Source organism: Salvelinus sp. IW2-2015, linkage group LG35 (assembly GCF_002910315.2).
Source record: "Salvelinus sp. IW2-2015 linkage group LG35, ASM291031v2, whole genome shotgun sequence".
NCBI lineage: Eukaryota > Metazoa > Chordata > Actinopteri > Salmoniformes > Salmonidae > Salvelinus > Salvelinus sp. IW2-2015.
This window is the reverse complement of record NC_036874.1, coordinates 6,611,094-6,617,425: the sequence shown is the minus strand read 5'-3', so window position 1 is coordinate 6,617,425 and position 6,332 is coordinate 6,611,094. Positions and strand designations below refer to the sequence as shown.

Sequence of the window (6,332 nt, the reverse complement as noted above, 5' to 3'; positions counted from 1 at the left end):
ACGTACAGCCACAACCCCGATTTTTTTATTAGAAACAGGAGACCCAAACTAAACGACGACCAACTCGGTTTTAGAGTATTTGTTGGTTTCGTGCAGAACAGAGACCAAACTTAAACCAAGCTTAGGTACAATTCCACCAACCGTTTTGGTGGGTTACTACCTGGTTCCTAATATATATAGAACAAACTCAACGCGGATGAGACCCAAGACCCTTTAAAACCACGGCGACCAATCCCGTTTTAGAACTACAGACCGACCAGCCAAACTCGACCTCGCTTTTGACCAAACGAAACCACGACCAACCTTAGTGTGCTTAGAACAGACACGAAGAAACCCAACACCTAAAACCTCAACGACCAACGTACATGTATCTTCTGTTCTTTATCCTGGACTTATAGGAACACGAGACCCCAAACCAAACCCAACGTTTATACCATACCTGTTGATTCCTAAACATGAGACCAAACTAAACCACCGGCACCACCGTCTTTAGAACAGAGACCCAAAACTAAACCCACAATTTGGAGGATCTTGGGCGTGGTCGCGAGTACGGGTTTATTTTAAGTTTGCGGTTTTTTCCCCTTTTTCTGTTTTCCAAAAAAAAAAAAATACCAAAAGGCGGTTCGGGTCTGGTTTTTTTAAAAAAGGTATATGAAGGGCGTATCTCAAAACTTGTTTGTTCTAATAGAAACAAAACGAGGACCATAACCAAACCTACGACAAACCGTTTTAGAACAGAGACCAAACTAAACCACGACCAACCGTTAGAACAGAGGACCAAACTAAAACCACGACCAACCGTTTTAGAACAGAGACCAAACTAAACCACGACCAACCGTTTTAGAACAGAGGCCAACCAAACCACGACAACCTTTTAGAACAGAGACCAAACTAAACCACGACCAACCGTTTTAGAACAGAGACCAAACCAAAACCACGACCAACCGTTTTTAGAACAGAGACCAAACCCAAACCACGACCAACCGTTCCAGCAGTTCCATCCTATCTATTTGCTCTTCTAACTACAATCACATGCCTTACTGGAAGAGACCAAACTCGACCACATACAGACAGTACAGCAGTTTGGACCATAACTAACCCGGTCTCCCAGACCAAAACATCTTTCATATCCCAGKATATGTGACAGTGTGCAGCTCCATACTACAGTCTGAGAGAGGGCTGCCTGGCTTGTCTCCCCACCTAAAGAGCTCCGTTTCAGGCTAAAGGTGGCCCAGAGGTGGGGGCCCTTTCCTTAACATGTGTTGATGTATGGCTGGGCAGAGGTTGACACACACACACACACACACTACCCTTGTCCCCACATATGACCCCTCTCTCTCTGCACACACACACTACACTTGTTCACACATACACACACCGCCACTGTCCGAAATTGCAAGACAGCGCAAAAAGACAAGCTTAGAAAAACACCTGCCCAATTAAAGGCTGGCGTATCCATTTTCAAACAAGCCAATGGCCAGGAAGAGGTAAAAAAACTGAGGCTGCCTGTTGCCTTTCAGCTCGGAGTAACCCCATGGGCCATCCCGGCCAATTGGCCTCACTAAACAGAACAAGATTGGCTTTATAGCATAGGATAAACATTAGACAGGGATTAGGGTCATCTGCCAAGAGGTATAAGGCATTTTAAATACACACACACATATGAACGCTTGCATACTTAACCACATACCCAGACTACCACACACACGTTCACACACACCACTGCCAGCTCAGACGGTGTGTTTTGAGGATGTAAAATGAAAGTGGCATGAAAAATGAAACAAGCCCTTGGGATTGGGGGTTAGACGGAGAGGTGGGGGAGGTRGAGCGGGGAGGAGAGGCGAGGCGAGAGGGAGAGACAAGGGGTCTGATTCATAGACCCTAGGAGGTCCCTAATTCCCATTCATCCTTGGTATTGAAGAGCCGATAGATACTCTTGGRGGGGGTCTCACTCTGACACCCCCAGCGCACATAACACATAGGCAACACCTACATGTCCACATACATACAAACACATTCCATACACACACACACACACACACAATAATATTGACATTTGTAGGCCCTGGTAGAAAAGGAAGTTCTTACATAACCACATCTGATAATTACTGAGACTTTGTCACTTGAAAAAGGGCAGCTAAAGATCAACAGTTTTATTACACATTTGATACATTTTGATACATTTTGATACAACTTGATATTCCAGAGAAAGATTTTACACACAGGTTTGAGTTGTGTATGTACATTTAGTGTACAAAACATTTTGAATTGCATCCCCTTTTGCCCTCAGAACAGCCTCAATTCATCGGGGTATGGACTACAAGGTGTYGAAAGCGTTCCACAGGGATGCTGGCCCATGTTGACTCCAATGCGTCCCACAGTTGTGTCAAGTTAGCTGGATGTCCTTTAGGTGGTGAACCATTCTTGATACACACAGGAAACTGTTGAGTGTGAAAAACTCAGCAGCGTTGCAGTTCTTGACACACTCAAACCGGTGCGCATGGCACCTACTGCCATACCCCATTCAAAGCCACTTAAATATTTTGTCTTTCCCTTTCACCCTCTCAATGGCACACGTACACAATCCACACATACACAATCCACATACACAAGATCATAATCATTATAAAGCAAATTACGGACTCGTAAATAAGAAAATACTTATTTTCCACCATAATTTGCAAATAAATTCATAAAAAATCCTACTGTGATTTTCTGGATTTTTTTTTTCTCATTTTGTCTGTCATAGTTGAAGTGTACCTATGATGAAAATTACAGGCCTCTCTCATCTTTTTAAGTGGGAGAACTTGCACAATTGGTGACTGACTAAATACTTTTTTGCCCCACTGTACCTACACGTACGCTATGGTCACAARACGCAGGCCTCCTTATTGTCCCTAGWATTTCTCAGGCAACAGCTGGAGGCAGGGTTTTCTCCTATAAAGCTATATTTTTATGGAATGGTCTGCCTATCCATGTGAGAGATAGAGACTTGGTTTCGACCTTTAAGTCTTTACTGAAGACTCATCTCTTCAGTAGGTCCTATGATTGAGTGTAGTCTGGCCCAGGAGTGCGAAGGTGAATGGCAAGGCACTGGAGTGATGAACCTGGCCCTGTCTCTGCCTGGCCACCGCTCAGAGACTRGTTCCTCTCTAGGTAACTTCMTAGGTTCCTGCCTTTCTAGGGAGCCACCGGGCTTCTACATCTGCATTGCTTGCTGTTTTGGATTTTTAGGCTGGGTTCCTGTYTAAGCACTTTGTGACATCTGSTGATGTAAAAAGGTCTTTATAAATACATTTGATTTGATGTCTCAAGGCYTAATAATCCCCTTCATCTAAGCTGATTGAAGTGGATTTAGCAAGTGACATCAATAATGGATCWAGTCTTTCACTTGGAATCACCTGGTCAGTCTATGTCATGGAAAGAGCATCATGTAAATAATGTTTTGTGCACTCATTGTATATCTCATGATGGGATTCAGTCTCTGTGATTGGCTGTTGATCATGCTCTTCTTCCTGTAACTCAGGGGGCTGTGAGCCAATCGCGGAGGCTGTTGCGGACTTGGAGGAGCCACCCCTGCAACAGGAGTCTGCCGCCAAGTTCATCAAAAAGAAACAGCCATCCAAGAAAGTCAAGTCCAAGACAGGTATGTCAAGGGATGGACACATASAAACTCAGACCCTGGGTGTGGAAAGCTCATCCTTAGCTTGTGATTCACCCTTCTTTAGCTTGTACTGTATATGACTGGTCTCATGTCTGCTGGGGCTGTTCTTATGCTGTGTTCAGATCGGGCTGATGCTGGTCTCATATTAGGCTCGATGTCTCTCTCTCTCTCTTTCCTCTCTTCCATCTCCTCCCTCCATCCCTCCCTCCCTGATTGGCTCTAATAGCTGGCGAATTGCAATTTTACTGGTCATTATCAAAGTTTAGATTTTGGGGGGGTGCTTCAAATAGTTTTTTAATCGAATGAATTAAAGCTGTAGTTGGACTGACTGCTGTAACTGAGGAGGAAAAGGCACAGTGTTTTCCACCCTCAGAACGGGACGTTTTTTTCTGTTTGATTTCCAAACATAATTTGTCTTGACCCATTTTGTGTGTGTCTCAGATAAACAATCATCAGTCGTAGACAGACAGAAGGGAATTCCGCATTAAATTCCCAWGTTGAGGAAATATACTTAATCGAATAAATGATTAAGCTCCTTCTGTAGCTGATGGATGTGAGAGGAGACTGCTGCACACACTGCACTGCTCTCCCCACTTAGACACTCCTGGTTTGAATTGAGCACAACTCCATGTTTGTCTTTTCTAAGATGAAGTTGGATGGCTTTGAGGAGCACTAAACATGAGTGGTTGGAAGTGAGCAGATGTGGTGTGTGTGTCGGCAGTCCATGTGCCTTTCTGTGTGGTTAATCCACCCAGGCGTCGCCGCTAATGAGCTGAGCCTCACTAAGGAGGTGTGGGAGACACAGACAGACGACGCTTGGGGATCGTTAAGAACACACACATACACACTACACACTCAGACACACACACACGTCCTCTACATAAAGCCCACACACATACTCTGGGCACATGCATTTACATCAATACGCTCGATCACACCCAGATACAATTGAACAACATACATTTTTTCAGACCGCTAGATCAAATGCCCGTCACTTGCACACAAAAGGGATGCAGTGCAATTAAAAATCCATTCTGCAAGCCAATTAAAAGAACCAGACCAAAAACACAGAGGAAAAACAAACAAACAAAATACGTGCATTTCCTCTGTTAACCCTAATGAGAGAGAATACCACACAGACCACCACTCGACACACACTGAGGTAAGACTCTGTGAAGTGGTTACACCATGATTCAGAGTTGTATTGGGGAGGCCATGTGATGGCTTTTCATGTATATGACTTAAGCCTTCCGCATGCTTCGGTTCCGAACACGGCTAGGCGAACCGAACGAGTGTGCTTGCATACTCCCTTAAAATATTTTWGCTTGAATAACAAGAAAAAAGCAGCAATAGTACTATTTGTCTATGTTGAGACCCTGTAGTCAGTATACAGTTCCTCAAAATAGTCAGAATTATTCTTAGATAACTCAAGAAACCTGCAATTAATTTTGACGTTTTTGTCGGAGATCTTAGTCGCACAATTTTACATCTAACTAAGATTTTTGGTGCAGTATTTCCCAAGTAAAAAAATGTGAATGAAACTATTTGTCTCGTTGAATGACAACAAACACTTAATTGAAGAATCCCTACTGTTGACCAATCACCGACAAATTGGCGTAGACTTCGACTTGCCTCGAGATAAAAAATGTGTGTGCACGAACAGCCRAWTTYTTTTYCCCGAATACCAACTTTTCCGAATACCAAAACAAACAAAAACGGAACAAAATGTTCTGAACTGTATCGGATGAGAAGCATGCGGACACCTTTTCAAAAAGAGCAGTGAGAAGGATGCTTCCCAGTCTAGAGTCATTTAGGGAGAGTGATGCATCTGTGATGCATTTCTCAAGGCGGGCTGACTGACGTATCGTTTGGTTTAACTGATAAATACAACTGAGTGTCATCAGCATAGCAATGAATATGCATGTTGTGCTTACAGATGACATTACCCAGGGCTAGCATGTGTAGTGAAAATAAAAGGGCTCCAAGCACAGAACCTTGAGGAATGCCAAATCCAACCTTGGAACTTTACGATTATCACCCAGCTGAACAAATTGATACCGCTCGGAAAGGTATAATTTGTTAGCCAGCTAAGAATCTGTCCTCGTAGACCAACCAAGTCTTCTAACCTCTTAATGAGGATAGCATGATCAAAGGTGCCAGCACTTAAATCTAAGAGAACGAGAATAAAGACATGACCACGGTCAGAGGACAGCAGTAGGTCATTTACTACTTTAAGGCACTAAAGTAAAACTGCAAAACAATGTGGCAAAGAAATACATGCWTTGTCCTGAATACAAAGCATTAAGTTTGGGGGAAATCCAACTCAAAACAACACTGAAWACCACTCTTCATATTTTGAAGCATGGTGGTGGCTGCATCATGTTATGGGTATGCTTGTCATTTTTATAAAAATAAACAGAATAGAGCTAACCACAGGATTTATTWGATTTTTTTACATTTGGATTCATAGTGCTACTTGAATAGTGGATAGCCTACATGATGACTTGGTGACAGCCAAGTGTCTTTGAAAGTGTAATTGTCTTCGTGATGCTACCTGATTCATGTCTTGCTCCCGTCTGAATTATCCTCCATCCTCTTCCTCCTCTTTTTTGAATCCCATCTTCTCCAAACAACCTATCAACCAGATCCCCATACCATCCCATGCCAT

At 43.2% G+C, this 6,332-nt stretch overlaps 1 pseudogene; it reads left to right on the top strand.

Moving 5' to 3' along the window:
- LOC111958658 (protein PTHB1-like) overlaps window positions 1–6,332 on the top strand; it is a 185,452-nt pseudogene that overhangs the window by 131,618 nt on the left and 47,502 nt on the right.